Source organism: Aegilops tauschii, chromosome 4, assembly GCF_002575655.3.
Source record: "Aegilops tauschii subsp. strangulata cultivar AL8/78 chromosome 4, Aet v6.0, whole genome shotgun sequence".
Lineage (NCBI taxonomy): Eukaryota > Viridiplantae > Streptophyta > Magnoliopsida > Poales > Poaceae > Aegilops > Aegilops tauschii.
The window spans coordinates 471033070-471042936 of record NC_053038.3 but is presented as its reverse complement, the minus strand read 5'-3'; positions in this window follow the sequence as shown (position 1 = coordinate 471042936).

Here is a 9867-nt window from a genome sequence, read left to right as displayed (position 1 = left end):
AGTGCTATATCCATGGCTCACGCTCATGTATTGCGTGAAGATTGAAAAAGTTTGAGAATGTCAAAAGTATGAAACAATTGCTTGGCTTGTCATCGGGGTTGTGCATGATTTAAATACTTTATGTGGTGAAGATAGAGCATAACCAGACTATATGATTTTGTAGGGATAACTTTCTTTGGCCATGTTATTTTGAGAAGACATGATTGCTTTGTTAGTATGCTTGAAGTATTATTATTTTTATGTCAATATTAAACTTTTGTCTTGAATCTTTCGGATCTGATGAAGTGTGAGTAGTTTAGCTTAGACCTTCGGGTCCATAGTTAGTAGCTAGATGGCTTCTTCTCTCTTTTTGGATCTCAATACAATGTTCTCCCCCTCTCTCGTGGAGATCTATTCGATGTAATCTTCTTTTTGCGGTGCGTCTGTTGAGACCGATGAATTGTGGGTTTATGATCAAGATTATCTATGAACAGTATTTGAATCTTCTCTGAATACTTTTATGTATGATTGGTTATCTTTGCAAGTCTCTTCGAATTATCAGTTTGGTTTGGCCTACTAGATTGATCTTTCTTGCAATGGGAGAAGTGCTTAGCTTTGGGTTCAATCTTGTGGTGTCCTTTCCCAGTGACAGTAGGGGCAGCAAGGCACATATTGTATTGTTGCCATCAAGGATAACAAGATGGGTTTTTTATCATATTGCATGAATTTATCCCTCTACATCATGTCATCTTGCTTAAGGCGTTACTCTGTTTTCATGAACTTAATACTCTAGATGCATGCTGGATAGCGGTCGATGAGTGGAGTAATAGTAGTAGATGCAGGCAGGAGTCGGTCTACTTGTCTCGGACGTGATGCCTATATACATGATCATACCTACATATTCTCATAACTATGCTCAATTCTGTCAATTGCTCAACAGTAATTCGTTCACCCACCGTAAAATGTTTATGCTCTTGAGAGAAGCCACTAGTGAAACCTATGGCCCCCGGGTCTATCTTCATCATATTAATCTTCCAACACTTAGTTATTTCCTTTGCTTTTTTACTTTGCTTTTATTTTACTTTGCATCTTTATCACAAAAATACCAAAAATATTATCCTATCATATCTATCAGATCTCACTCTCGTAAGTGACCGTGAAGGGATTGACAACCCCTTATCGTGTTGGTTGCGAGGAGTTATTTGTTTTGTGTAGGTACGAGGGACTCACGCGTAGCCTCCTACTGGATTGATACCTTGGTTCTCAAAAACTGAGGGAAATACTTACGCTATTTTGCTGCATCACCCTTTGTTGGGAATCGTAGCATAATTTTAAAATTTTCCTACGCTCACCAAGATGCATCTATGGAGTATACTAGCAACGAGGGGAAGGGAGTGCATCTACATACCCTTGTAGATCGCGAGCGGAAGCGTTCCAATGAACGTGGATGACGGAGTCGTACTCGCCGTGATCCAAATCACCGATGACCGAGTGCCGAACGGACGACACCTCCGCGTTCAACACACGTACGGTGCAGCGACGTCTCCTCCTTTTTGATCCAGCAAGGGGGAAGGAGAGGTTGATGGAGATCCAGCAGCACGACGGCGTGGTGGTGGATGTAGCGGGTCTCGGTAGGGCTTTGCCAAGCTTCTGCGAGAGAGAGAGAGGTGTTGCAGGGGAGGAGGGAGGCGCCCAAGGCTGTGTCTTGCTGCCCTCCCTCCCCCCCTTTATATAGGCCCCCTGGGGGGGCGCCGGCCCAGGGAGATGGGATCTCCAAGGGGGGGCGGCGGCCACAAGGGGGGAAGGGGTGCCTTGCCCCCCAAGGCAAGGGGGAAGCTCCCCCCTAGGGTTCCCAACCCTAGGCGCATGGGGGGAGGCCCAAGGGGGCGCCCCAGCCCACTAAGGGCTGGTTCCCCTCCACTTTCAGCCCACGGGGCCCTCCGGGATAGGTGGCCCCACCCGATGGACCCCCGGGACCCTTCCGGTGGTCCCGATACAATACCGGTAACCCCCGAAACTTTCCCGGTGGCCGAAACTTGACTTCCTATATATAATTCTTCACCTCTGGACCATTCCGGAACCTCTCGTGACGTCCAGGATCTCATCCGGGACTCCGAACAACTTTTGGGTTTCCGCATACATATATCTCTACAACCCTAGCGTCACCGAACCTTAAGTGTGTAGACCCTACGGGTTCGGGAGACATGCAGACATGACCGAGACGCCTCTCCGGTCAATAACCAACAGCGGGATCTGGATACCCATGTTGGCTCCCACATGTTCCACGATGATCTCATCGGATGAACCACGGTGTCGAGGATTCAATCAATCCCGTATGCAATTCCCTTTGTCAATCGGTATGTTACTTGCCCGAGATTCGATCGTCGGTATCCCAATACCTTGTTCAATCTCATTACCGACAAGTCTCTTTACTCGTACCGCAATGCATGATCCCGTGACTAACGCCTTAGTCACATTGAGCTCATTATGATGATGCATTACCGAGTGGGCCCAGAGATACCTCTCCGTCACACGGAGTGACAAATCCCAGTCTCGATCCGTGCCAACCCAACAGACACTTTCAGAGATACCCGTAGTGCACCTTTATAGTCACCCAGTTACGTTGTGACGTTTGGCACACCCAAAGCACTCCTACGGTATCCGGGAGTTGCACGATCTCATGGTCTAAGGAAAAGATACTTGACATTGGAAAAGCTCTAGCAAACGAAACTACACGGTCTTTTATGCTATGCTGAGGATTGGGTCTTGTCCATCACATCATTCTCCTAATGATGTGATCCCGTTATCAATGACATCCAATGTCCATAGTCAGGAAACCATGACTATCTGTTGATCAACGAGCTAGTCAACTAGAGGCTTAATAGGGACACGTTGTAGTCTATGTATTCACACATGTATTACGATTTTCGGACAATACAATTATAGCATGAACAATAGACGATTATCATGAACAAAGAAATATAATAATAACCATTTATTATTGCCTCTAGGGCATATTTCCAACACCCTTTCCTCTTCAAGGAAAACCAACGCAGTGCTCAAGAGGTAGCATGCCCTGCCTAAAAAACCAAGCAAAGATGATATGATTTGGTTTCAGTCTAGCAACTGCCAGTTTAACGGACCCTGGTACTAACCAGGTGTCAATATATAAATAAAATTACTAACATGTATCAGTTCATCATTTCATGTGAATGTTTGTCGACCATCATTGCCTTGGTCAAAAATGTTGTCTTCTTATGAACTGATAAAGCCAAAAAAGAATGTGCATTGTTGTTGTGCTCACTGCCCAGAAGAAGAATCCAGCCATAGTGAGGTGAGCACAAATAAGAGTTGGGGCAGAAAAATGTCCTTGTATTTCCTCTCATGCGACTGGCCAATTTTGTGTGTTCGTTTCATGCCCATAGTCTTGCAGGTTGTATGCGTGTCTGACATTTATATCTGGTTCCTTGTGTCTTTGTTTCATGTTTATTTCGGGTTTTCCTTTGTGGCCTCAAATTAAGTGCATCATTGATTCCATATTGAATAAATGACTGCAGTCTCAGTTTGCACTTTGTTCTGCAACATGAAAATTTGGACTGCTCCTCTTCATCTCCAGCCTCTGGTCCACTGCTTCTCTGGTTTTATAAAAAGGTAGATATTGTTCTTTTCCTAGCTCATTGGTACTTATAGCCTTATGGGAGGCTGATTCTTAAATTGGCTAATAAGCAAGACTTAAATGTAGATGATTGCCCTTTCTCACTCTTTAGCCTTATGGAAAAGACGTCTGTGTGGGCGCATGTCTTGCCATTCAATTAGGATTTAAAGTTAGGATCTCCTCTGATTTATTTACATACGTATCTTCCACTACCTAATCTTTCCCCGTCCTATATGCCATATATAATGCGGTTTGTCTCTGAGACACTATGAGATGATGCAGCTAATTAACTGTACTTCTACTTGCATGGACCAACATTACCTTTGAAACCGAATCAAGTTCACAATAGATGTAATATATATTACCTATGTTGGGATGAGGTGGTGCACGGCTATTCTCAAACTCTAATACACTGGCTTGTTTACTTTAAGTGGATGGTAATGATGCAGCTAATTAATTGTACTTCTATTTGTATGAACCATCATTACATTTGAAACTGAATCAAGTCAACAGTAGATGTAAAGGATTTTTTTCTGTCATGTTGTTTGTCAAAATGGTGCATGATACATATCATGCTCATTGATATGCACGTGGTTACAGTTACTGTTCTGATTACAAAAACACCCAGGCTCTCTCATGAGAAATACAAGATAACAAAAAACAGTTGGTTACTTCTCTCCGATTTCACATGGATAGTTGGATTTTGTGGTACATGTGTAGTTTTAGTTCTGGCGTAACTTTGATTGACTCCATGGTTAGTATTTTGCACACTGTTGGATGCTGAGTTCAGGTAAAAATATCATGCAGTATAAGTAAGAATACTAATGAGCTTTTGCTCATTCTAGGGCTGCAGTGACAACTAAGCATCCGATATATAATAACATCATGCAAGGGGCACGGAGCGTCGATCCAATATCCACCAGCGATGAAGGTATATTTGTACACAATATGTATATGGTACCGTCATCTTGGGCTTCCTCGGACTTCCTGTTTGACCTTTTTGCCTGTTCATATAATGTTGTGATTCGACGTGTTGATTGCCTTTCTAGCCGCTGGTTTCTTTTCTCTCTTTTTATGATTAGATTTTCAGGAAAATACCACTGTATGATTATATCAGTTTAACTCCAGTTCACATTCTTTACTTTGTCAAGTGCATGCTGTGGTTCATATAATAACTCCATTTCTGGATAGTTCACTTTGTCAAGTGCATGTTATGGTTCAGAGCAAAATTTAGTTTCCAATTATAATTCAGTGATGTTCTCACCTTAGATTTTATTTTGCGTAATTGTAGGAAGTGGGGATGGACATCCGTCGATCTGCCGTCCCTGCTTTGTGGAGGTATAATATTTCATAATGTGTCGTTAACATATCTCTGGAATAAGTTCTTATGTTCAGTACATATAATCTGGTTGATTATTTTTTAGGGGACTTCTTTGGAAAGGCTTCTACGGACTGTTTGAATTACTGCCTTAGGTTAATAGAATTTGAACATGTGACTTTATCTTAGTGTCAACCATCAAAGGAATTAGTGACCTGTTCTTAATGATATATAGAGGAGTAGGCAGTAGTGCATGATAATGATAAAAAATGCATCATGTGTGTGTGCAGGACACATGCCCATGATTCATAATGATTTGGGACAGTCTTAGAAGAAAATTTCCCATTGCTTTCATCCCATTTTCAGTGTTAATTGCAAAGTTCATCTGTTGGTGAAAGGAACCTGTACTCTTCTTTGTTTTGGTGCTCTGTCTCCCTACTTTTATGACAGAGAATGGTGTGGGTATACAATAAATGTTCACTACTCTTGTAACCCATGTATACTTATTGACAGGGTTTGTCTACACTTATCTTTAAGGCTACAACCTGGAGTCTCATGGGTGTGAAGATGATCTAGGGCATTGCTTTGTTAGGGGTTCACTTATGTACAGGAATGTCATGTTCTTTCCCGTGTAATATATTGTGGTTTTTTTCTACTCAACACCATCTGGACTATGTATTACTGTAACCTGCTCTATGTTTTGGGTCTGGGCACTGGACCATGGTGCTGGACAGGGCACGACGCCCTAAGACCGCTCTTTGGAATTCCAATATACTTGGAGATCGCTAGAAGTGAAAGTTGAGGACCAACATGTATGTTGTATCATGGATGTCCCCCTTCATAGCATTGTTTTATGAAATGCACTAACAGTCCGAGAAGGTTGCTCTGAGTATATTTGTTACAACAAAGTATGCTTTGGTATGAAACTTGCCAATGTTGTGTGATTAACCTTGATGTTTAGTACTGAATCATTAATAAGTGTTTACTAACCTCCTTTTGAGATGTTACCTTTGTAGTGAAGTTGTTTTTGTTATAACTTTAGCCTATGTTGGGTAGTTGCCTTGCTTATATATGGATGTGCTGCAAACTTTGTTTTAGATTAGGACATGTTCGTGCTATTAGTACTAAACTTAATGGAAGTGGTTACCTTTCGTGGTCTCATGACTCAATATCTTCTATTAGAAGTGAATGTTTCATCCTTCTTTTATTTTGTTATCCTATTTGAATAATTACGCTAAACCATGATTACTACTTGCTTGACCACATCGTTGGGACCGGCACCCTCGCGCCAAGGCGCGTTGCCGATCTAGTCGAGTATGTATGACAGTATGACACTTGGTCCAGATAGCTTGGTATAGTAACTAATGGGTCGCGGTCTAGGATTATTTATATTTCCTGCTTAGGTGATCCTTGGTCTTGTTTGATAGGTTTGGATGAGAAGAGATATTCTTAACTTGATCTTTTACCGAGTGTTGCTGACAAGAACTTGACCTATTCTCATGTGTTGTGCGTGCTAAGTGAAGATAGTAATATGACCGTTTGACCGATGAGCTTGATTATCTGATTTACAAGCAATTCCCTTTCTACGTTTCATGATGTGTGATGTATTAAACTTTCCTTGACATGCATGTGTTGTGCTTCAGATAGATGCACACGACAGTGACAAGTTATTGCCAAACTTTGGCCCAAGAGTGGCAAGACACCAAGGAGAGAAGTACCACCGATTGAAAGCAAGATTTGGAAGCACTATGTAAAAAGCAAGACTAGCCTGACATGCTACTTGTGTGATCTGTATGTTGGCCAAGTGCTTTCTACTCTCTCCGATCCAAAAAAAAGTGTCGTGGCTTCAACCAGGATACTTTTTTTTGGATCAGAGGGGGTAATTGATATGCCTGGTTTGTAATTGGGTTGGCTATTGAACTACTGTTGGCGAGTGCTTGTGCTTGGTTTGTTGGCTGCCGAAGTGTTGGATATTGAACTAGCTTTAAAATTGATCATGATTCATGTCCTTTTCTCCTTGTTTATCATCCTTGATCCATATAGATTTATATAATCGGTGATGATTTTTCGTGTATGCTAGACTTGGCTTCTTTAGCTTTGAAAAACAACAGGTTTTATTTGATATTTGCCATGTATGTAGAGAGATTTAAATGCCAAGTGTAGCTGATCTCATTTGTAAGGGGACATTTTTTCTAGATGATCTTGACTGTGATCCAGAATGAGGTGTGGATCATCTTGGAGAAGCGAGGCAACGATCAGTAGATGTGGGATGAGATCCAACCGTTGATTAGTTATTTTGATAGAGGGAGTAGTCAGTGTATGCTGAGGGGAGCTTACTCCTGGCTAGCTTGTTAATTATGTGAGGAAGCATATGTCATCCATGTCACTTCCCTAATTCATCCATTTCTGACCTATGCATATGAACAGCTTGCTGCCATTTCGTTCAAAGTAGCCAAAATGTCAAAAGAAAGAACGAACTGGCTGACTGCTCAGACAAACAACAGCAAAAAGAGAACGGAAGGAGAAAAAAGGGTTCAAATACAGTACTACTGTTGTGATTTTGCCAAAAACACATGTGCATTTTTTGGGTGTTTGCCGAAAATAACCAAAAAAAAAGTTTCCATCAGTTCATAACCTTTGCATTCTCAAAATGTAACTAAAAGAAATAAAAACACATTCTATCTTTTCCAGGCAGGTTCTGCATATGTGAGTTACTTTCTGTACGACGCCAGCTTGCCTAAATCCCATACGTCAAGATGACCAACTTATAATTTTCGCAAAAAAAAAGATGACCAACTTATAAGGGGTCCTTCCATAGACTTCAAAATGCTACAACCACGTAGAGAGGGGGAAGTTGTGCTATGGACACAAACCTATATAGCGTGTGCACTCGTGAATATATGCGTGACTTAGACTTAGGCCGCTTGGCGCTGCGTCACCGCCCCTTTTGTCTTTTTAAAACTTTTTTCACAACCACTTCATGGTAATCAAGATTTCTTATGAAGTTTTGGAGAGGTCATATAATTGTAGATTCCTTACAATGTTGTTATGGATGAACTTATCTATTCAACTTATATTCGCATGATAGCAATTTATATCCGAATGTTGTTACGAATGTTGCTTCTGGGCCTATTGATGTCGACTAAGTGAAAACTCTACAATGGTATACATTGTTAGGATAGGACATAAGATGAATTGGAACTATTGTGTATCCCTCTAGGTTGTGACGGTTACATGACGAATATCATCCAACACAAATATTCATCGTTGATCCAATGCCTACACACGAACCTCACGCACTGAAACATCTACCATGCAAAAAATAATAATTCGGAATGTTTTGATTTTTTTTCTATTATTTGTTTCGATTTTACTGTTCATGGCGGGTTTAGATGAGCTCGGGAGTCAAATCGCCCCTCTCCAAGAATAATCATATTATATATGATACATAAGAGTTATATATGTGCATTTTTTTCCAGTTTTACGAAGAAAAACTATATTTCAAAATAGACTTAACTCAAGTAACAAAACTATTCCAATTTGAATGGTACCTAAGTTTTTTTTAGGAAATCCATAGGAAATAATTGCAGTAAATGCAAGATGGGACATCTTGGATATGTTGGGACATCTTGGATACGGTCTTGAAGGAGTTTGAGCAAGATTTCCAAATTGAGACATATGGATAGAGCTCCTAATTAAAACGACAAGACTGATGATCCAATCGATAGCGTTAAAATGGGCACACCACGTGGTTTCAATGCAGTTGGTTGCTAGAGACGTACCACCTAAAAATAGTAATGCACGGTGTGATGTCTGTTTGGTATTAGGCTCGGACTATCGGCACCCATTCATCAGGTGAATAGGAGTAGTGACAATGTTTCTAAGATAATGGCTTCAGACTACCTGATGTATTACTCCCTTCGTCCGGAAATACTTGTCATCAAAATGGATAGAAAGAGATGCGTCTAGAACTAAAATACGTCTAAATACAACCTTTTTTATCCATTTTGATGACAAGTATTTCCGGCCGGAGGGAGTACTTTTTAAGGTTTTTTATAATAATTAATAAAATAGCTGCATGTCCAGATGAAGAGGCCGGGGATCATCCTCCTTTTCTAAAAAAAGGACTTCATCAAACATTTTTGTTGTAGGTAGTAACTCTCTGTCCGAGCATTAATGTTTTCGGGTCATCTATGTTGTTTACGTTTACGATGATGTCTGCGGATTTCTGTTATGACAGCTAGGGCGTTTGTGTTCCACTCAACGTCCCAACCAACAGAACTACAGTGCTTAATTTCCCTCAAAGTAACAAACACGTGCATAACAGCGAGAGCTCTTTGTATCGTATCTACATACATGGAGAAGACCATCAAGTTCAGATGGTCAGATGAAATTACAATAAAAGAATAGACACTGCGCGTATAGAAAGGATATAGAGTTGGTCATATAATTACGGTTACATGCTAACTACATTCTATGCTGGAGTCTTTACTGTCGGCATAAGAGGGTTAACACTAGTAGAAAAAGAGGCTTCCATACGCCCCCATTAGTCCCCAAAATAATCGAACCGCGACCAAAGGGGTCTTTAGTCGCGGTTCGGGAGGAGACCCGCGACCAACTATCTGGGCCCAGCGCGCTCGGTCGACAGCTGGCGGACGGGAGGGGCTTTAGTCCCGGGACTAAAGGTCCTCAGGCTGGCCCGAAGGCCTTTAGTCGCGGTTGGCCAGACCAACCGGGACTAAAGGTTAGTCCTTTAGTCGTGGTTGGCCAGACCAACCGGGACTAAAGGTTAGTCCTTTAGTCGCGGTTGGCCAGACCAACCGGGACTAAAGGTTAGTCCTTTAGTCGCGGTTGGCCAGACCAACCGGTACTAAAGGGCCCATCATACTCTACCCCCCCCCCCAGTGGACCGCCT